This window comes from Lathyrus oleraceus, chromosome 7, assembly GCF_024323335.1.
Source record: "Lathyrus oleraceus cultivar Zhongwan6 chromosome 7, CAAS_Psat_ZW6_1.0, whole genome shotgun sequence".
In the NCBI taxonomy this organism is placed as follows: Eukaryota; Viridiplantae; Streptophyta; class Magnoliopsida; order Fabales; family Fabaceae; genus Lathyrus; species Lathyrus oleraceus.
The window spans coordinates 243,846,139-243,870,469 of NC_066585.1; positions in this window are offsets into that span (position 1 = coordinate 243,846,139).

A 24,331-nucleotide genomic window follows, 5' to 3' on the forward strand; every position below is an offset into this window, starting at 1 on the left:
TCGTGTCTCCCAGCAAATTTTAAGTCGTGACCTGCTCACGCATTTTTACCTTATTTCCCCTAGAGTCTTTGTCTCCCTAGTGAGTGTGTTACTCCTATGGATCTTCAGTTTCTCCCGATTTCCTTTCCTTTGTGGCAATTATTCACCATGGAGATTTTATTTTGCATGCATACATTTGCATCATGAGGTCTCTTGGGGACCAAAATTCGTCTCTTTGCTATTATTTAAGCTCATTCTATCTTGTCGACACGAAGATTTTAACCTTCATATCTCCGTCTAGAATAACCTTAAATAGGGGCATCTGTAAGACCCTAATTTTGACCCTAAGATCCCTCATGGCATCATGTTGTTGCACAAGTGCATTGCCTCAAGAATCATAGCTTGTTTGGCTCTTTAACCCTAGGGTTGGGACTTGTTTGAGTGGTTTGAGATCACCAAGCATGCTTGTATTGTATGTTATTGCTTTTCTTATTTGATTACTAACCAAAAGCACAAAAATATGTCACTAACTCTTTTTGTTTTGAAGCTCAAGTGGTCATGTGCTCCACAATGCTCCTAGGTGGCTCATAAGCCCAATGCAATGGCTAGATGAAGAAGAGAAAAAGCATGACAATGGTCCACAAAGTTCCTAATCATCATATATGTCTCCCGAGTATCTCAATTTTCCAATTTGATCAAGATAACCCAAAGGGCTTGAAGATTGTTTCCCAAGGAAACCCTAATTTCATTGTGCTTTGACTGTGCCTTGCCCATGAAGCAATCTCAACCTCTGATTAAATTTAATCAAGGGAAGTTCTTTCATTTATCATTTTATGCGTACAAGAGCCTATTTGAGGCCCCTCAATCATTTATTCATCAAGATTGGAAGTTTGACTTTGAAAAGTTGACCAGTCAAGTCATCTGACAAAGCTGAGGTTCAATGAGCTATAATTTTTAATGTGTTTGTCAAATGGAGATGATCTCAAAAGAAACAATGTTCCTAAGAACCATATTAACAACTTTCATGTTCATCAAAAATCCATTTGAATCTTGGAAGGTCATCATTCATCTCAAAACATTATAGGTCATTTTGATTGAAACCCTAATTTTGGGTCAAATTACCAAAGGCATAACTTCCTTAATAATTATTATTTTGAGGTGATACCAAAGGCATTAGAAAGCTTGAGATGTCTAGTTAAAATGTTATGTTTCACAAAATTTCACAATCCTAAAATAAATACATGTGATATTGCAAAACATTATAGGTCATCTTGGACCTAATTCATTAAATTTGAAAAAGTACCCAACTTCAAATGCCTACAACTTTGTCATAGAAAATCCAAATTATGAAAAATTTGAGTATAAATTGACTACCTTGAAAATATCTACAACTTTTATGTTGGAGAGTTTTTCATTTGAAGCTTGTATCATGAGGACAGAGGGGTTTGATTAAGCTTACTTTTGGGTTAATTTTTCAAAATGATTTGAACATGTTTTACCCTTGAACTTTCCAAGCCAGTTTTGATCAACTTGCACATGCCAAATGATTTTTTCCCAACATCACTTTTGTTCCTTATTTCAAGAGCTTTCCAACCATTACTCACAATAGTCCTTGGGGTCTACCATTTTTGAGTTTTGAATTTCTTTTCATTTATGTGAAATTTTAATATTGTATGCTAAAACTTGAAATGAAAGCGGTCTCCATTCAAATTGCACGACCAAATGCCTTCCAAATGATATCAGCAAGCTTCTTCAGCCATCCATAGGCCTTTCACACGTCCACAATGGCCCATGCACTCAAAAATTCAAATCCCATGCACATGAGCAAAGTGTGATGATCTGATACATTCAGCTATAAATAGAGGCTTCATCTCCCTCATTTCACAACCTTTCGGAGATCCCATATGCTGCTGCACTGAAACCATAGCCCTCACTAAAGGAATCACTCACTTTCTTCAATATTTTCGAGCTTGAAATTCAGCAACATTAGTTGAATTTCAAAGCCAGATTCCTTAGCCAATCATCTGTCATACATCCAGGGATCAAAGAGGAGCAAAGATCTTGGAGAATTCATGGCCAAATACTCACCAATTCAAAGGTATCAACTCAAACTTTTTGGATCTGAAACTCCTAATTCAATGTAGTATCCTTGTGTTTCTGTGGTTCTCTGAAGACCTCACACTTGAGGCAAGCCTTTGGTGCGTTCAATTTTTCATTTCATGAACAATCTGTGTGGACACCATGATTTTCTCCTTCATCTTTCTCTCAATATAGGAAGATTGAAAGAAATCCATTGGTACATTGATGATCTCCATCACAAGAGCTTTATTTCCATGGCCTTGTTTTTCATTTTCATTGAGGTCCATTTCTCTGCAAATTTGGCCGGAATCTGTTGCTTGGTCGGAGAAGACGGTGGTTTCCACCGCCACCACCACGTGTGCATGCTTATAGCCTTTGGATTTTGTTTCCATGATCTAATCGTGTGCGTCCGTTTTAAACACTTCATTTAATTCTTTGTGTTTCTCTGTTGACTCGTGTGTACCGTGCATCATCAGATCTAAGTCGTGCCATGTGCCATGTCAATCAATGAATTTGGATCAAGTGGTTGAGTATTTTTCGCTTATTTCATTTTCTTTTTATTTTCTGTTAATTCATTCTATTTTCAATGATTTATTAAAAATTCATTTGAAGTCAGAAAAATATGAGACCAACTTTGAAATTTTTCTTGAAAAATCTAGTTTCATATTATGATTTTTAATTATTTTTGTGACTTCATTTGATATTTTTCATGAATTATTTGGTTTTTAATGATTTTAATTCATTTTAAAATACTTTCTGACTTTTAAAAAATACAAAAATATTTTCATAGCATCTATGAATCATGATAAGTCAATGAAAAAATAGTCTCAATAATTTCTTGTTTGTTTTGAGATTATTTGAGATTTTAATTCATATTATGCTATTTTTTGGTTGTTTTTAATTGATTTTAATTACTTTCTGACTTTAAAAATTTGTGAAAAAATTAGTCAAAGTTTGTTTGACTATGTTGAACCTATGAGAATTTAATTGGACTCATTGAAGTTGTTTGGAATTGAATTTGAGGTTCAACTTTGTTTGTTTATTTTTTATTTGTATTTTCTTTTAATTCAAAAAATACCAAAAAAATAGCATTGACTTCTTGACTTGTTATCTTGATTCTTCTTCTGTTTGGTGTTGATCAAGGTTGAATTGATTCAACTTTGATCAAATTCATTGGATCTTGTGGTTTGGAAATCCTTAAGGATCATCACCTAGAAAGATGAATGAATTTGATCAAGGATGAGTTATCCCTTGATCAATTGGGATTGGTTGTTGACTTCTTACCCCTTCCCTTTCATCTTCATCCCTGTCTTCCCTTCAATGGCCAATGAGTTAAAGTCTTGAGGTTGCTCTTGTCAAATAAGAAGTTTAACCTTCTTTGATCCAAACCAAAATCAACTTGATCCATGATCAAGTGAGTTATTTTGTGTCAAAGATAGGTTGCTTCTTGGTCAAGCAAGTAACCAAAAGTCAATACAAGGCCCTTTCCCTTTTGTTTGGCGTGGCATATTTATGGAGCTTGGCTTACTAGTCGTGACCTCTAACTTGTGTTCTTTGCCTATATTCTTATTGACCGGCCTCAGATAGGTGTGACTACTACATTAGTCCACTTACGATTGCTTAACATAGCGCTACATTGTCTTATGACAAGCTAACATAACTCTACTAACTACTAACTTTAACTTGAGCTTTTAAATTCTTGTCATTTACTTTTAATGTCATTTATTTCTGGCTCATTATTCATCTTGATTTTCATCTTTGCTCACTTGAGCGTATATTTTATGTTTATGTCATTTTTCTTTTCCTCATTTGAGCCCATTATTGTACATAAATATATTGCTATTTTATGTTGTTTTGTGTTGTTTTGATGTGAACCAAATGCAAAAAGGAGAAAGGACTTAGAATTAGGATCCACCCATGCTTAAAGGAGTTCAAGAGCAACTAGGCCTCATGCCTTTAGAATGAAAAATTTGTTGAAGAGCAACTAGGCCTCATGCCTTTAGAATGCTAAAAATTCAAAGTTGATCTTAAAGGACTTCTCCTCAAACTTATTCTTTGTCCATTCCCTTTATTATGTTGTGAGATTTTTTATGTGTGCTTTTGTGTGATAGGAACCTCATCTTAGGATTGTGAAAAGAGGACCATTGTCATTAGTAGCCAAGTTAAGAGCCAAGCCAAAATGGAGATCCTAGGAGCTTGAATTCAAATTATTGATTGCTTGTTTGTGTGCTAAGTCCAAAGGAAAAGTGCATCTTGAGTCATCTCTATATGACTCCAAGAAAAGGAACTCCAAGGGTCACCTCTCCCCTCTTATCTTTGTATGCTTTAGGAATAGCCTTTCTCTCTTCTCCCCACTCTAACCAAGTCAAAAATCATTTTCAAAACTTTGACTTTTATTCAAATTAGAAACCTAGGCCTTAGGCCTTTGACTTTTTCAAAACCATTTTCATAAATACTCATTGTAAATAAATTTTAATCCAACTTTGACCTCATTTTGTAAATAAATCTAACTTGTAAATATAACCCATTTCAATTTGTTTTTGTGGTCCCAATGGCCACTTGTTTCAATCTTTTCAAAAACATTAGTCATATGTTTGACTTATCATAGTGGTTGATGTAAATCTCACCTCATCCTTAGTGTTGGATTATAAGTCTTCCATGCTTATTATAGGGTTAACCCCTCACTAGCATGTTGAAGCCCTCCTCACATGGTGGATTGTTGGTACGTAGGCAATCTTTGAGATTTTTACCACAAACTACGAGGTTTTGATCCTCCTTTGTGATGGTACGTAGGCAATGGGTTCATCCATTCAAACAACAAAATTTGAAAATATAATCTATTCTCTTCTCATCCCTCCAATATTTTGCACAAATCTTTTCACAAATACCAACCTACAACACATATTTGCAAAAAGGGTTACCTTAGAGTACTAAGGATGTTTTGGGTGCGTAAAACCTTCCCATTTCATAACCAACCCCCTTACCCAGATCTCTGACATTTTTGTTAGTTTTTTATTTGAAAAACTTCTTACTTGGCTTTTGTTCGCTTTTTAGCCTTTCCTTTGGACAAATAAAAGTGCGGTGGCGACTCGAATTGTATGTTGACTTTTGGTTTAGTCAATAAACCTAAAGGTAACGAGAGATTTGGTGAGAGTGTGAAAAGCTACAGGCTAAAATATGTGTCAAAGTTAAAGTGTGGCTAAAGTAGGAAATCGGGAAAGAGTAAAATTGTGATTGAAAAGTGAAAAGGAGATCACGAAAGATCGCAGTAGCATCGTGGATGCGAAATTTGGGGGTAACCGTCCTGATGTCTCGAGCATCACTTGAGGACAAGCAATGAGATAAGTTTGGGGTTGTGATCAGTCTCCAATTCTACTTGTTTTCTGACACTCATTCGGCACCTTTGTAAGAAGTCGGTAACACATTAGTCCACTTATTTTATTGTTTTGTTAGTAATTTAGATGTTTGGTATTGTTTTTTCCATTTGTTGATTACATGTTATATGCATCATCATACTCCATTTTATGTCCTTTTGTGGTAGTTCTTTTGGTTTCAGATTTAAATAAGTGTATCGGAGGGATAAACAAGAAAATCGGACGTTCTGGGTCCGTCGGAAGAAGAAAATTGGACCTACAGTAGCCCTGACACGGCCACACGTGTTGCCTAACACGGGTCGTGTCTGGAGAAGTGGCATGGAAGAGGAAAACAGGGAGCTAACACGGGTGCCCGTGTCAGATGACACGGCCCGTGTCAGCCTCCCTGAACAGGCGTGTCAAGGCCTTGTGCTCCAGAAGCCCAACACGGCCTGGCATAGCCAGTGTTGGCTTGGGCACTTGATTTTCCAGTTTTGTGCTGTTTTTGGCACAGCTTATCCCGGAGGGCATTTTGGACTTTTACTAGAGAAAAATTGTCATCAGGAACTATTTACATGAGATTTGATTATGGATAGAGGGACTTTTTACACTATCAAAAATTAGAGATGATCAAGATTGAAGCAGTGGAAAGCGAAGAAGAACGGAGATCCTTCAAGAGCGGACGCGATTGAAGATCAACAGAATTCCGAACTTTTTGTAATGTCTCAATTTTATCTTGTATCTGATTTGAATAATATGATAGGATAAACCCCCCAATGCCAGGGGGTGTCCCTGAATTGATCATGTAATGACTCTGATATTAGATTTTCCTTAATATATATTTGTTATCAATTTCACTGTATGATTCGCGTAATACTTTCTTTATGGAAACAATTAAGATTGATGTATGGTTAACGATTAACAGGACTGCAATGGTTAAGGTTTTGATACAGTGAAACCATAGTAGATATCACATAGGACTAGGGATACCCTATGGTTACCGGATTATTCTTGTTAAATTAAAATGTTTGGTTTCATCATAATCACCTAAGGACTTAGAGGTTAGATTGAATACCAAAGGTTTCCCTCCGGGGTCTTAGGGGGAAATAATCTTTAGATCCGGTAATTGAAACAATGTTCAGTATTAAGGAGATATACACTCAAGGGTCATTACAGAAGATTTTTATACACCTTCCTTGGCATATCATATTAACTTGTGAAAATATTTATTTGTTATATTTTTCCATACAGTGAATTCTCCAAAACCATAACTATTACTTTTGTTCAATTGAGTGACTGTTTACCCTTATATTGTTGCGCAACCCTCGAGATCGATCTTTGGGAAACATACCTCTTATTACTACATCGTCAAAAATAGTACACTTGCTATTTTCCCGATCAGGCTTCATTATACGAAGTGTTTTGGCAAGATTGGATTTCAAATGATCAAATTATTTTGCATGCTTACACATGATGCATTCACCACTCTTTGCACACGAATTGGAAGTGGATTGAATCATTCCTTAGGCCCAAATCATTGCCCATTCACCCATGCAAAGGAGTTTCCAAATTTGTCCAATTTTCAAGTGGTGCAAATATCAAGTGTGTTGCTTATTTAAACAAGCTTAAGGCTTCAGATTCATAATCAACACCTTGCCCAAGCTTTGCTAGACCAATTGAAACCCCCACTACCATAGAATTTCTGAAGGTTTCTCTTGAAATCGAGCTTGAACTTCATCTTCTGTTTGGAAGTTCAAACTCCAGAAATTCACTTCCCTTTTCATCTCATTTGGTTTCTGCAAGCAAGAGGAGGAGAAAGAAATCAAATCCAGATCAAGATCAAGTGAATTTGACTCAACTCGAAGGTGATTTTTCAGAAACTTCTTCTCTTCGATTCTCTCTCAATTCTTCACCATTCTTGTTGAATTTTGGTTGTATGAAGTCCTATCAATGTAGGTTAGAAGATTGAGTTTCTTTGAGGTCAAATCAAAGCAACTCAGTTCATGATCCTCAAAATTAAAATCCATGTATCTTTTTATATACTTGGAATTGGACAAAATTGAGGCCAGATTCGAGCTCCTGAGCATTTTTTCTTTAGATCCATGTCTTGCTTTTTCATTTTGGTGATGGTTGATGGTGGACCAGTCTAGTGAGGTCCACCGGAGAAGAAGAACGGAGCTCTGGCTCCGGTGATGTGTTATCATGCATCTCAACCATAGGATCCAGTTTAAATGTTTTAATCTCATGCGTTACTTTTGATTACCAAGCATATGCCGCGTTGACTACAGTGCATCATGAAACGCATGTTTTCATCCATCTGATCTGCCACCTCAATTAATGAGGGAGATCAGATGACTCTCCTTTTTTTGAAGTTCTGAATATTCCATTTAATTGCTTATTTTTTATTAATTCATATTAATTTCATTTTTAATCCAAAAAATATGGGACTTTCACCAAAAATTCTCAAATATTTTTCTCTTTCATTTTATGAATAAAAATTATTTTTTGGATTAATTTTGATATTTTTCATGATTTAATTGTTTTTATGCATATTTTTAATTGTTTAAAAATACTTCTGACTTTTCAAAAATAATGAAATTTTTTCTCCAAGGTCCTTTGACCTTGTTTGACCTATGATAAATCTCTTTGCCATTTATTTGGTGTTTTTAAGAGGTTTTAGGTTTTTGATCAAATATAATTTACTTTAAATCCATTTTAATTTGATTTTTAATTGTTTAATTGTGTAGAAATTATGTTGAGCCATTTTTATTGACTTGTGAAGTTTGACTTTGTGTTTGGGCCTTGGTCAAGGTTGATTTGACTTTTGTTGGATTAAAATCATTAGATTTAGAGGATTGATGAAATGTACAATTCATCGCCCAAAATGAATGAATGATTTTAATTTGATAAAATTACTCCCATGACCAATTTATGTTTGTCTCATTTCCCCTTCCTCTTCATCTTCACTCCCATTCTATCCCATCCCTCTCATTGACCAATGAAGTCTCAATATCCTAAGGCTAATTGGTTCATCAATAACTTTGTGTTAGATGAACCAATATAAGTATGAATGAGATTAGGTTCATCCTTTGATCATTTTCTTTTTGTGTGTGGTATATTTTAGGTGTATAGATCATTATACCATATCTCTAACATGCATTAACACCAAATTTCTATTGCCCGACCTCAGATAGTTGTGACTTCTATGTAAGTCCAATTACAATTGCTTAACATAGCGATAAATTTTGACCCAAAAGCATAGCATTCTAGTAAGTGAGATTGTAAGTCTCCCCCCCTCATGGTATTGTATGGAAACTTGGCATGTTTTCCTTCCTTTGGAAGATGTCTTGGTTCAAGGATCCATGGTTGTGAATAGAGGGTTGAGTGTTGTCCAAAGAATGACTTAAATAATTGAAAAGCAAAACACCACTAACATCTAATCAACTAACAATTTGACTAACTTTTTAATTTCAAGCCATTTACTTTATCCACTTTAAATTCAAGTCATTTACCATTTTATTTGTAATTTTACATATCATTTAACTTGTTTAGGTTTATGCCATTTTCACTTTGCTCACTTGAGCCATATATTGTGATTGTATATACTTGTTTGTGTATCTTGTTTGTGTTTGTGTTTGTGGTCTTAGGACCTTAAAATACCTAATAAACAACAAAAACCCTAAAAATGTTTGTGTGGACTGTTGGATTTGATCTGAGCTTTCGAGTTAGAATTAGGCAACATTCCCTATGCAAAAGGACTTGCCTAATGCCAACATTTCTGAAACCAAGTTATTATGAATTGAGCTCTCACCTGATGCAAGTATGGGGATCCACATGAGTTCATCTGCTACATGGTCTTGATGCAAATGTTACTTTGAACCTGTGTCTAATACCTTATTCCGAGTCATTCAAGGAGTATGTCATCTGATACATGAAAAGGTTATGAAGAAGACCATGAAGTTACTAGCTTGGATTTGGCTATCTTTATTTGATGCCTTGTCCTTCATCTTGCTACTTGATTATTGAAATTTATTGATTTTAAAGTCCAAAGGGAAAGTGGGTTTCTATATGACATTCTTGTCTGTTGGATTGCATCCCATTGATCATATCTTTTCAAATCTTAACTTTTAACTTTTTGCTTAGGATTAGTCTTTTCATATCCTCCCATTTCTTAAATTTCAAATCTCTCCCTCTTTTCAAAATTTTCTTTGCTTGTGATTTCCAAACATAGACTTTATTGCAAATTAGAAACTTTGGTCTTATGCCATTTCATTTTTAAAGTCTTTTCTTAATCAAACTTGTAAATGAATCTAACCATATTGACTTAAAATTTCAAAAAACAAAAAGAACTAACACTCATTCAAACTCTTTTAGGCCATTTGTGCCTCTTTTAGACTTAAATCTTTGTTAAAAGCAATCCACTCACTTTGAAATTGATACCACGAACTACGAAGTTTTGATCCCTTATTTTATGTTGGTACGTAGGCACAAGTCCGAAGGTCTTGTCAAACACAAAAATATAATTAATGAATTCTTTTCTCATCCCCACACTCTATTTTTTCTCAAACATCTTTTATACCCAAACACATACACACATAAAAAAGGGCTCCCTAGGAGTACCTAGGACACTTTGGGTGTTAACACCTTCCCTCTATGTAACCAACCCCCTTACCTGTAATCTCTGGCATTTTATTAGTTTTGATTTGAAAACTTCTTATCTTTGGGTTTTGTTCGTACTTTTCCCTTTCCCTTTGGAAACAATAAAAGCGTGGTGGCGACTCTGGTTTTATGGACGTTAAGTTTATCCATAACTTAATGGTCATGAATTTACCACTACATAAATTAAATGGCGACTCTGCTGGGGAGTAGTCCTCAGTGGGTTTAGCCTACTTTTTTATGTGTATATAATTGTATATTTGATGTTTGTATATTTGTTTGTATGATATAATCTGCTTGTTGTGCTTGGTGATCTCTGAGTGGTGAGATAAGTTCTAACCCGAACTTGAGTGCAATTAAGATAGGAAGATGGTATAATCATGTTTGACTTGTGTGGAGTAGTCCTTAACAAGTTGGTTTGAGACCCATCTACTCAGTGGAGACCCTTTTGGAGCTATTGATGTCACACAAGTTATTTGTGGTTAGGCATTACTTTCTCTGATTTAGGGTCCGAGAAGCTGAGGACCGTAGAATATTTAACCTAACTTAGCCTATTTAGGACGTAATGCGAAGACTATTCAAATGTAGATTTGATAACAGTTGTTACGCGATACTACACTCAAACGAGTTTCTCTTGAGAATATTATGGGTTGATGAGTCAGTCATCCTAACCTATAATGTCTAATAGATGGAACTAAGACTCTGGGAACCTTTTAGAACATGATCTACAGGTTTTATCCTTAGTGCACTCTTTTGGGATGGTTCTTAACCCGACTCCATGCTCGTGACTCACAATAAATCCTTGATTCTTGGTTGATCCAATCAAGTCTTGTTAATATCAATGGAACTTGGGTGTTGATTAGGTGAAAACTATAATCCACCAAAATGGATGATTGATCTTGACAATGATTTGATTTATCCCTTGACCTTTGTTTGTGTGCCTTGTGTGTGATCCCTTGTTTGTGATTGTTGCATTCATGCATTTCATGCGCATCATAACATTAATCACTGTCATACGGTGAACTGACTTTGTGTGTTTTTGCTTTGGAAAGCAAATGTCGCGGATAGCAAGAGTCGCCACCGACTTTCTTTTATCCCATAAGGAAAGGTGGAAAAGAACAGGAAAAACCTTAATTAGATTTTGGGTTCGGGAGGTACATTATACAAAGGGAAGGTGTTAGCACCCTTTGTATCCATGGTTATCCATGGGCTCTTAATTGTTGGATCACTTATGTTTGTCTGAAAAAAAAGTGTTTGTGAATTGCTTAAAAAATGTTTTGAAAAGAGAGTTTAACTTTGAAATGATTCTTGTATGAATGTATACAAAATATTTATCTCGTTTAATTTTGAAAGCTATTTAGAAAAATATAACTTGGCAATGATTCTAGTACGAATGTATGCCAAGTGGTGATTTTCTAGTAGATGTTTTGCAAAGTGTGAGGTATGAAAAATGTTTTAGGTTGTGAGCCAGCAATTAAGAGTTATACCTACCCAAGGTCTTTATGGGCATTTCCTATCCTTATGAGGGTAAAACTGTCCTTACTATTGAGAAGTAAGTAGTTTTATCCTTTGGATGTAAAAGGGTCATCGTAGGGTCATCGATTGGTCATTGAAGGCAACATTTGTAAGAATACCTTAGCATTCAAAGGGACGATCATCATTTAACCGTAGGCTATAACGACGGGTCATCGAGGGACAAAATCATATATTCGCAGGCAACATCCGAGGGACGATGATTTATTTTATAGGGACATGATGATTTAATCGAAGGGTCTTTGCTAAGTGTATCCCCACATTCGCGGGACATGACCATAATACCGTAATACCGTAAGGCAACAAAGAGAGGTCCAAGATCACATATTCAAAGGCAATATTTTACAATCAATTAGGTAGTTATAATCAATTAGGTAATTAGGTCCACATTATAATCAATTAGGTAATTAGGGTGAATCTCCACAAGGGTATCCCACAAATAAAGTGGAATACCTAGCAAGCTACCTTCTCCGGGAGTATGTGAACCCTTACAAAATTCCGCAAACAGGTCAGAATACCAAATCAGGGTGCAATCAAGAGTTGCACCAAACAAAAGGCATCACAACAAAAATAGTGTCAGGTAAATAATGCATGATTACAATAAAACATGTCAGATAAGCAAAAATCAGAACGAAAAAATCAGAGACTGTCATGTTCGCTGTTGCCTCGCCTAGCGAGGGCTTGGCGAACAGTCGCTACATGTTCGCTTAGCGATGTGCTAGCGAACGGCTGCGGGTTTCGAATTTTAGAACAGTACGATTCCAGCAAGCTTCACACCCTATGGCATCTTCACAGAAATTACATGGTTAAACGTTCAAGATATTCATACATACTTAAATTCACATGCAAAACTTAAGATATTTTTATAAATTCAATCATAATGCCACCTGTAAATTAAGAACATAAATCGGTAATAGTAATGCAAACCTGTTTGCAATTGAATTGCAACCTTGAATTGGCAAGTCACTCTTAGGGTTGGCGTCGGATTGAGTTGGGCGGAGGTAACCTTGGTGCAGATGAGTTTCCTTCAGGGTTTCCTTTAGGGTTGCTCTGAATTCTCTAGGTTAGCCTCCAGGGTTTGCTGTGCCTTCTTTCTATCTCCTGTTTTCGTTCTCCTTCCCGTTTTCCTTTCGTTCTCCTTTCGTTCCCCTTTCGTTCCCCCTTTTTTCTGACTGAAGTTCTGCTATTTATAATGATTTCTATGACCTAATGGGCTCAGGATGAAGCCCAAAATTTCTGGTGTTCGCAGGCTTCGCTAGGCGAGTGGTGCAGCGAAGGGTTCGCTAGGCGAAGGATTCTGCTCGCCTAGCGAGCAAGCCAGTTTAATCCATTTTCTGGATTTGGCCATCTGTGTGCTGGGTCTTTGTTCCTTTAAGATCAATGCCTTGAAAAATAAGTTGGAGTGCCTTAAAAAATGCCTTGTAATATTAACGGGCAAATTTTGGGGTATGACAGCTGCCCCTGTTCAATATTCTTGAACCGAGAGAGTTAGAATGGTATGTATGCCATTCGTGGTCTGGAGGTGGAAGATTATTGAACACTAGAATGCCCCAAAAATTTGCACTTGTTAATTAAAAGTTAGCCTTGACGGAGATGGGCTTAAAGATGCCATCTAGGAAGTTTGATGACGAGAGCTTCAGAGTGCGTCGTACATCAGACCAATTTGAAGACATGGGTGCCACACCGGGTCGTACACTAGACCGTATGGTGAGTCATCCAGCAGGCTATCGACTTCACTGGGGATAAAGGATCCAAATGGGTCGTACGCTAGACCGTATTGGAGTTGCAGAATGAGTTGTACGTTAGGCGGTATCTGAAGAAGAAAGTAGTCGTACGCTAGACTACACCCCGGAATGTACCTTACGCTAGGCAGTATCTGAGGATTTGAAGATCCAAATGGGTCGTACGCTAGACCGTATTGGAGTTGCAGAATGAGCCGTACGTTAGGCTGTATCTGAAGAAGAAGGTAGTCGTACGCTAGACTACACCCCGGAATGTACCGTACACTAGGCAGTATCTGAGGATTTGAAGATCCAAATGGGTCGTACGCTAGACCATATTGGAGTTGCAGAATGAGCCGTACGTTAGGTTGTATCTGAAGAAGAAAGTAGTCGTACGCTAGACTACACCCAGGAATGTACCGTACGCTAGGCAGTATCTGAGGATTTGAAGATCCAAATGGGTCGTACACTAGACCGTATTAGAGTTGCAGAATGAGCCGTACGTTAGGCTGTATCTGAAAAGAAAGTAGTCGTGTGCTAGACTACACCCCGGAATGTACCGTACGCTAGGCAGTATCTGAGGATTTGAAGATCCAAATGGGTCGTACGCTAGACTGTATTGGAGTTGCAGAATGAGCCGTACGTTAGGCTGTATCTGAAAAGAAAGTAGTCGTATGCTAGACTACACCTCGGAATGTACCGTACGCTAGGCAGTATCTGAGGATTTGAAGATCCAAATGGGTCGTACGCTAGACCGTATTGGAGTTGCAGAATGAGCCGTACGTTAGGCTGTATCTGAAGAAGAAAGTAGTCGTACGCTAGACTACACCCCGGAATGTACCGTACGCTAGGCAGTATTTGAGGATTTGAAGATCAGAATGGATTGTACGTTAGATCGTATCTGAGTAGTTGAAGGAATCACATGTTGAGCTGAATCAGAATGAACCGTGCGCTAGGCTATATCTGATAGTATATGTTGTATTTGCAATAAATGTCTGGGGTGGGCTTAAAGATGCCACCATTGGGAGGATATCAGAGTGCTTGTCAGAGTGGACGTTCATATGGATTATATCTGAGAGATGTATTTGAATCTTGAACGTAATCGATAAAGATGTCTGTCTGAATGGATCTTTACTTTGACTGTATCAGGAGGATAATTAACCTGAAAAATAAAGTTAGCTTCATGCCATGTCATGATGCATGAGATGTTTTATGCTTTCGAAAATAAATGTGAATATTGTATGCATGCGTATGCTGTGAAATGATGTAATGAATGAATTATGCATCTGAAAAGTTTTTCCAGGGGAAAATAAATCCCAATATTCTGGTTGGAGATATTTGTATTGATGATCCTTTCTTAGCTGGGGATACTTGATTTCTGTCTGATGGTAGAGATATTCAACAGAGCCTAGCTGGGGGATGGAAGAGATGATCAGTCTGTCTAGCGATGCCAATTCCTTCTGGGGAGTAACTGGTTTTTGCTGGGGAATAGAATTAGCAACCAGATTCATTGGAAAGCATGGTTAGACCTTCTCCTTGATCCTGAAGTCTTTTAGTAATTGCTATTTCCGTTTTATGCATGTATTTTGATAAACGTCGATCATATTCAAATGCATATATCAATTCAAATTAAATCAATGGACGTTTACGTAAACAAAACAGAGAAAGTAAAACAAAAGCATTTTTTGGAAGTAAAGTTGTATTGATTTTGAAAGAGGGCCTATAAACATGCAATTTGAATACAAGGAGACAGAAATCCTAGTAAGAGGAAATTGTCGAGAACATAAAGAACAAGCTATGAAGGAAAAGTCCTGTTGATTTTAATTCTACTACTGTCATTATGTCTTCAAGCATCTCATCCCTTACTGTCGGATAGAAGTGATTAGCTTGTTCAGTCCCTTGAACTTGGATGGAGTTGCCTGAGAACGGGACATAGTCATACGCTTTAATCCCTAACTTTTGCCTGGACTGCCTTTTCAGGTTTTTAGTCCACCAGGATACCCTTTTTTGCCCAAGCCGCCTTTTCAGGTTTTCGACTTGCCGGGTGTACATTTTTATATGTTTATCCCTAATTTTTGCCCGAACCCTTTGGGTTCGCCGGGATGCCCTTACTTTTGCCTAGGTACGTCGACCTAGCGGGTCTCTTTTATGCGTAGTATTTTTTAACTATGTCTGCGTTCACGGGATGTGGGAAGTCTTCGCCATCCATTGTAGCAAGTATCATGGCTCCACCAGAGAATACCTTCTTAACCACAAATGGCCCTTCGTATGTGGGAGTCCATTTGCCTCTGGGGTCATTTTGTGGTAGAATGATACGCTTGATCACCAAGTCACCAACTTGATACACCTGTCTCTTGACCCTTTTGTTAAATGCCTGGGTCATGCGCTTCTGATATATCTGCCCATGACAAACAGCCGCAAGTCTCTTTTCATCAATCAAATTTATCTGATCGAGTCGAGTCTGAATCCATTCATCCTCGTCTAAACCTGCTTCTTTCATGATTCTTAGAGAGGGAATCTGAACTTCCACTGGTAAGACGGCTTCCATTCCGTAGACTAAAGAGAAAGGAGTTTCCCCTGTCGAAGTTCGTACTGAAGTGCGATAACCATGAAGAGCAAATGGCAACATCTCATGCCAGTCTTTGTATGTTACTGTCATCTTTTGTATGATCTTCTTAATATTCTTATTAGCAGCCTCCACGGCGCCGTTCATCTTTGGCCGGTACGGAGAAGAGTTATGGTGTTTTATTTTGAACTGCGTGCAGAGTTCAGTAATCATCTTGTTGTTCAAATTAGTACCATTATCCGTGATAACTCTTTCAGGGATATCGACAAATAAGACTATTCTTGATGAACCGTGCCACCACATTCTTGGTGACGGAAGCAAATGAGGCTGCCTCTACCCATTTTGTAAAGTAATCAATAGCAACAAGGATGAAACGATGTCCATTAGAAGCAGTAGGTTTAATCTCCCCAATCATATCAATGCCCCATATTGCAAAGGGCCAAGGGGTTGTCAACACGTTTAATGGAGCAGGAGGCACACATTCTTCCGGAGAGGACAGGTTTCTCAAATATATATTTGATAGGATCCATCTTAGAAATCAATAAAGTGGTATGATTCAACATATACTGTCTTAGTCGGCGAGCAATCCAAGCCAAAGCACAACAAGTCTTCTCAAGCAGTGAATATCTTGTTTCACAGTCGGTACACTTTTTGCTAAGGTGGTATATTGCATGCTCTTTTCGACCAGACTCGTCATGTTGCCCCAACACACACCCCATCGAATTTTCTAACATGGTCAAATACATGATTAGAGGTCTTCCTTCAACTGGTGGCATCAGAATTGGAGGTTCTTGGAGATACTTCTTGATTTTGTCAAAAGCTTCTTGACATTCATCATTCCATATTGTCTCCTGATTTTTCCTTAGTAATTTTCTTGTCTACTTCAGTACCTAGATTTCATTTGATTCCTCATGCGGCTGTATAGTCTTTTCTTCTTGCAGTAACAGTCTGGCAAGCTCTTCAGGTACTTCACAATCTTCCTCACTTCCATCCTCGGTTTGGTAGATCGGATTTTCAAAGCCATAATTAACAGTAGCAGAACTATTATCAACAGGATCCAGAGTGGATATGGATCAGCAGTTTGTTACGTGAGTGTGTGTAAGAAAACATAGCTTATTCGAAAGATGACAGGAAAGATAAAGAGCGCAATACTTGAATGCAAAAAGGTCCATTGATTTATTGAATGTGAATATGCTTATGAAAATGACAAAACCCTTAACAAAATTTAATACATTAAAATAAGCAATAACAATTACTCCTGACTAAAGGAAATTAGGATAGTGTCTTCAGCCTTCCAATTGTTGAGTCCGTTGCCAACTGTTGGAAAAATCCAGCTATCCAAGTCACAATCGCTATCAGCATCTTCTGCAGCATTAATTTGATCTTTGACTATCTTTTCAGAGTTAAACCCCAGGCCAGACTTGTCAGACTTGTATGGTACATCGATCAGTTGACCCCAACCAGTACGACCACCGTTTTCAACCACGGCTTGAGCATCTTTCAGAGAAATCATAGCAGGAGGGGCATGAATAACCTCGGGCTCAAGGGAAGTTGGCTTAAGGTAACTCGCCGATTTCTTGTCTTTTTTCTTCTCGAGCAAGAGAGCCTTCAGTTCCTCCTGCCCCTTGGATAAGTTCAAGATCATCTCCTGGATTTGGGCATTTTGAGCCTGGAGATCTTTGACGGTTTGCTCGAGGGCCATTTTCCTGTTTGCAATAGGAAGACCATGAGAACATTGATCCTTTAGAATACCTGTTATGCAATGTTATGTTATGCTATGCAATGTATGAAATGTTTTCAAGGACTTTTGGAATTTAACTTTGCGTAAACCACCAAGAAAGGAACAAAAGTAATAAAATACAATGAAAGCTCAAGCCTCCCAGGGACGGCTTCTTTTCGGGCGAAGATATGCATTGAGTCTTCGTTCCTCATTAAGCTGGCTGGTGAGTTCTAACACTTTCTTCCTTTCAGCACAAAACTGGGCTTCAAAAGTATCCCTTTCCTCTCTCAACTGGATCCAGGATCTCTTCAATTCTTCAACATTGGTAGGCATATCTGGATAAGGAATGATCTGAGGAGTACCTCCTTCAACTCCTGGTTCAACAATCAGCGGTCCGACTGCAAGATATGGCATGCCAAGTTCACGAGCTCTTGCGCGTACCCATCTGAGATAAGGTTCCATAGGAATAAGGTTTTTCTATCCTAAAGTGCTTCTTTTCACCATGCCCCAAGCTCGTACAAATCTTTGATGGAGACCTTGGGAATCATTGTCATAGTCAAACACAGTGCCTTGGATAATTATTTCATGTGGACCATCTCTTCGAGCACAACCGAACTAACGTAGGGCTAAAGCAGGATTATAAGTAATACCTCCCCTCATGCCCAGGAGGGGTACATTAGAGAATTCTCCACAACGGTCAATAAGGATAACATTTTCTTTGAAATGAGGACACCAACGGATGTCTGAATGGGAGAGCGACATTATCCTTTGAGACCATTTCAAATTCTGCTCATTCTTCAAGGCTGATTGAGGAAGGTGCGAAATAAACCACCTAGATAATAAAGGTATGCAACACATGAGAGTCCCTTGCCTTTTCATAGTACGGGTGTGAAGGGAATGCAAAATGTCTCCAAGCAAGGTAGGCACAGGGTTATGAGTGAGAAATATCTTAATAGCATTCATGTCTATGAATTGATCGGGATTAGGAAATAACACCAAACCATAGATTAGTAGTGCTAGGACATCTTCGAAAGCATGGACATTCATATCTTTTAAGAATTCTCGGGCCTTATTTATCAAAAACTTGGCAAGTAAACCCTTAATTCCACTCCTTGTTACCCAATTGGTTTCAATGTCAGACTTTGTCATGTGTAAAGCTGCAGCAACTTTTTCGGACTTCGGACTCTTTTCTAAACCACTGAAAGGTATTTGATCAAGGATAGGTATCCCAAGCATCCTGGAGAATTCTTCTAATGTGGGTACCAACTGATAATCTGGGAGAGTGAAGCAATGATGTTTAGGATCGAAGAACTGGAATAGAACTCTCATCATATCTTCTTTGAAACTAGTGGTAACCAAACTGAGGAGAGAACCATGTTTCTTTATGAGCTGAGTCTGATCAGGAAGTTCTGACACTAAATCCTTTAGTTGAGGAGAGATCGCTACAAAATTGATCCGGATGGTCTTCCTGGAAGCCATAGCCTTACGAAACAGAGCAAAGTTAAATCCCTAAGTCCTTGAAATGATTAGTGCAATGTCATGATGTTATGATGTTATGATGTTATGATGTTATGATGTTATGATGTTATGATGTTATGATGTTATGATGTTATGATGTTAAGTAAATAACAAGCACAAACAAGTCACACAACAATCATTCCTAGATTTTAAGGCTTGCATGAGTTCCATAGGTAAGTACCCTCCCCACTGAAGTTTGGTTGGTTCAACCTGTCCTAGAATAGTAACCGGGTTCTAGAAGGATCTCCAATCATTAACCTTTCTTCAAGTCCACTTCAGTGCAACACCAAGTGGTTGACCGAAGCTTCCCTAAAGTCCAATCTCAAAGAGTGTAGTATCGAGTCTCAACCAACCCCAGTCGGAACCGAAGTCAGTTATCTCACTACTTTCTAATGGCTAGGATGAGTCAATTAGGGTTCTAAAGGTCTGGTTAATGTTTTGATGACACCACGCGGAAGCCAAATTTTTCCTCAAGTAAACATGAGGAACATCAGGACATCCAAAGTGTCACATTAACCGTAGCCATCATTTTGACCATTCCAATATACGCCGGATAGTCGCGATGATCTTTTGCTACTTACCTAAGGTACACTAGATCCGGGTGTAGGATCTTTCACTCAAGCATAAAAAACCCAAGCAATCCCTTAAAAGTAAATCAGACAATTCAAATAAGTGATCTTGTTTTTAAGGTAACCTCTCTTTTTAAGGGTCCCCAGCAGAGTCGCCAGTTCTGTCATACGGTGAACTGACTTTGTGTGTTTTTGCTTTGGAAAGAAAATGTCGCGGATAGCAAGAGTCGCCACCGACTTTATTTTATCCCATAAGGAAAGGTGGAAAAGAACAGGAAAAACCTTAATTAGATTTTGGGTTCGGGAGGTACATTATACAAAGGGAAGGTGTTAGCACCCTTTGTATCCATGGTTATCCATGGGCTCTTAATTGCTGGATCACTTATGTTTGTCTGAAAAAAAAGTGTTTGTGAATTGCTTAAAAAATGTTTTGAAAAGAGAGTTTAACTTTGTAATGATTCTTGTATGAATGTATACAAAATATTTATCTCGTTTAATTTTGAAAGCTATTTAGAAAAATATAACTTGGCAATGATTCTAGTACGAATGTATGCCAAGTGGTGATTTTCTAGTAGATGTTTTGCAAAGTGTGAGGTATGAAAAATGTTTTAGGTTGTGAGCCAGCAATTAAGAGTTATACCTACCCAAGGTCTTTATGGGCATTTCCTATCCTTATGAGGGTAAAACTGTCCTTACTATTGAGAAGTAAGTAGTTTTATCCTTTGGATGTAAAAGGGTCATCGTAGGGTCATCGATTGGTCATTGAAGGCAACATTTGTAAGGATACCTTAGCATTCAAAGGGACGATCATCATTTAACCGTAGGCTATAACGACGGGTCATCGAGGGACAAAATCATATATTCGCAGGCAACATCCGAGGGACGATGATTTATTTTATAGGGACATGATGATTTAATCGAAGGGTCTTTGCTAAGTGTATCCCCACATTCGCGGGACATGACCATAATACCGTAATACCGTAAGGCAACAAAGAGAGGTCCAAGATCACATATTCAAAGGCAATATTTTACAATCAATTAGGTAGTTGTAATCAATTAGGTAATTAGGTCCACATTATAATCAATTAGGTAATTAGGGTGAATCTCCACAAGGGTATCCCACAAATAAAGTGGAATACCTAGCAAGCTACCTTCTCCGAGAGTATGTGAACCCTTACAAAATTCCGCAAACAGGTCAGAATACCAAATCAGGGTGCAATCAAGAGTTGCACCAAACAAAAGGCATCACAACAAAAATAGTGTCAAGTGAATAATGCATGATTACAATAAAACATGTCAGATAAGCAAAAATCAGAACGAAAAAATCAGCGACTGTCATGTTCGCTGTTGCCTCGCCTAGCGAGGGCTTGGCGAACACTCGCTACATGTTCGCTTAGCGATGTGCTAGCGAACGGCTGCGGGTTTCGAATTTTAGAACAGTACGATTCCAGCAAGCTTCACACCCTATGGCATCCATCACAGAAATTACATGGTTAAACGTTCAAGATATTCATACATACTTAAATTCACATGCAAAACTTAATATATTTTTATAAATTCAATCATAATGCCACCTGTAAATTAAGAACATAAAGCGGTAATAGTAATGCAAACCTGTTTGCAATTGAATTGCAACCTTGAATTGGCAAGTCACTCTTAGGGTTGGCGCCGGATTGAGTTGGGCGGAGGTAACCTTGGTGCAGATGAGTTTCCTTCAGGGTTTCCTTTAGCGTTGCTCTGAATTCTCTAGGTTAGCCTCCAGGGTTTGCTGTGCCTTCTTTCTATCTTCTGTTTTCGTTCTCCTTCCCGTTTTCCTTTCGTTCTCCTTTCATTCCCCTTTCGTTCCCCCTTTTTTCTGACTGAAGTTCTGCTATTTATAATGATTTCTGTGACCTAATGGGCTCAGAATGAAGCCCAAAATTTCTGGTGTTCGCAGGCTTCGCTAGGCGAGTGGTGCAGCGAAGGGTTCGCTAGGCGAAGGATTCTGCTCGCCTAGCGAGCAAGCCAGTTTAAGCCATTTTCTGGATTTGGCCATCTGTGTGCTGGGTCTTTGTTCCTTTAAGATCAATGCCTTGAAAAATAAGTTGGAGTGCCGTAAAAAATGCCTTGTAATATTAACGGGCAAATTTTGGGGTATGACAATCACATGAAAAATAACTTCAAGGAACTGAGGTTTTATTTGCAAATATTTTCAGACCATGGATTATGGACGAAGGAACACTAAGAAGTACAGTTTCTGATGTCCCGACTTGAAAGAGCTAAGGAAGCTATCATCTTTTGTATTAGATCCCTTAGACTTCGAGAAACATCATGGGAAGCTTCTATCTGTACTATCTGCTGATGTAGTTGAAGGACTCTTGAGTGTGTTGGTTCAGTTTTATGACCCTCTCTACCGTTGCTTCACTTTTCCCGATTATCAGCTTATGCCTACGTTAGAGGAGTATGCCCATCTCTTGGGAATGCCTGTTTCTGACAAGGTGCCTTTTAGTGGATTAGAGGAGATTCTCATATCTCATATTATAGCTGAAGCTCTTCATCTGAAGAAATATGAGATTGAGGCTCATTGGGTGAAGAAAGGAGGAATGTTTGGGTTGAGTTCCTTATTGGGAAAGTTACTACTTTTTCTCAAGCCGGTAGTGTGGACACTTTTGAAGCCATCTTCGTGTTGCTCATCTATGGTTTGGATTTATTCCCTAACATTGACGATTTTGTTGATGTTAACGCCATTAGAATCTTCTTGGTTGGGAATCCTGTGCCTACTCTATTGGGTGATATGTACTTCTCTTTGCATCTAAGGAATTCTAAAGGTGGTGGAACTATTGTGTGTTATGTTCCTCTTCTGTACAAGTGGTTTATTTCGCACTTGCCTCAGACGCCTGCTTTTGTGGAAAACAAACAATGTCTACGATGGTCTCAGAGACTTATGTCTCTCACTAATGATTATATAGTTTGGAGGAATCAACTACAACCCTACTTTGGCTCGTCGTCAACTTGGGTTCCCCTTGAGAGGCAAACCTAATAACACTCAGTTAGAAGGTCTTTTCTATCAAGAGGGTAAAGATCCCCAACATTTGAAGCAGAAGATGGTACATGCTTGGCATAATGTGCAAAGGAAAGGAAGATCCGAGTTTGGTTCGCGCAACTGTGTAGCTTTGGAAGCTTACACTTCTTGGGCGAAGAAGAGAGCTTTGGAGTTGAAGATGTCGTGTGCTTGTGAGAGACCTATGTATATGGTTGTGGTTGAGCCAATAACTCTCCTATTTCAAGATGTAGAGGAGTTAGAAGACACACTCGCCAAGATGAAGCAAGAGAAGGATATGTGGGAAGAGCGGTTCCATGCTTTGAGCTGAAAGCGTGAGGAGTTGCAACTTGAGTCTAAGGACAAATACACACTTATTGAACTTCTTGAAGACCGAGCAGTGAAGAGACAGAGAGAGCCAGAGGGTCCATCTTCCTCTAATATGCCTCATCCTTCCGGTTCTTGGAAGAAGATTATTGATCAGCTTGTCCTTGAGAAGGCTCAAATGAAGACGTCTTTTGAGACCGAGATTCGACGCATCCAAAGGAAGTACGCGCCAGCAGCCAGATCATCTGACACTGTTGCTAAGGGATCCTTAGGATGGTTAGTTTCCTTTTCTCTTTTATTTGTACTTTGGTTTCTAAAATTGTACTCATTGTAATCCTTCCAAATTTTATGAATAAAAGAGATCTTTTTATGGTCAATCAAATTGTTACTATTGCTATTATTTATTATTTACAAATATAACTTTGTATGTTCCTTGAATTTAAAAACAAACAAAAATATTGCATTTCATGCATCATTTGCATAACAGGTTTTCTTCTTCCAGATGTCTTACCGGTTATTCTTCTGTGCTTCAGCCAAGCTGACTCACCGACACAACACTCGCGCCAACCAACCCAGAATTATGGAGGGACGAGATTGCTCGTTTAACTGCCCTGATGGAGTCTGTTCTAGCTGCTCAGAATCAGTCTTCTCCAACTCCTGCAACTCTTCCTCCTCAGAGGACTGTCATCTCAGAGGTTGCTACCTCAACTGTGTCTGCTATTCAATTTGCTCCAACTATGCCTGCCGGATTCCCATGGGGAATGCCACCGAACTTTGTGCCTGAAGGGTTTACGCCTACATTTGCTTCCATGTCGGCATCTAGCCCGGTCATGTCTGTTCCACCTCTAGTTGTTCACACTCTACCTCGTGTTGAGGACACCATCTACCATTCTGAGCCGTCTGAGGGCCCTGATGTTTATGAGAAGATGGACGAGATGAAGGACCAGTTCCTTGAGCCGCGAAAGAAATTGAAGACATTAAGGGGGAAAGATCTGTTCGGTAGGAGTGCTGCTGAAATTGGCTTAGTGCCGAACATCAAGACCCTGATGAAGTTCAAAGTCCATGACTTTGAAAAGTATAAGGGAAATACGTGTCCACTTAGCCATCTTGTCATGTATGCAAGAAAAATGTCAACATAAACTGATAATGATTAGTTATTGATTCACTATTTCTAAGACAGTCTGACTGGTGCCGCTTTGAGGTGGTATATGGGGTTAGATAGTGCAAGTGTTTGCACGTTCAATGATTTGGGTGAAGTTTCTATGAAATAGTATAAGTACAACATGGACAT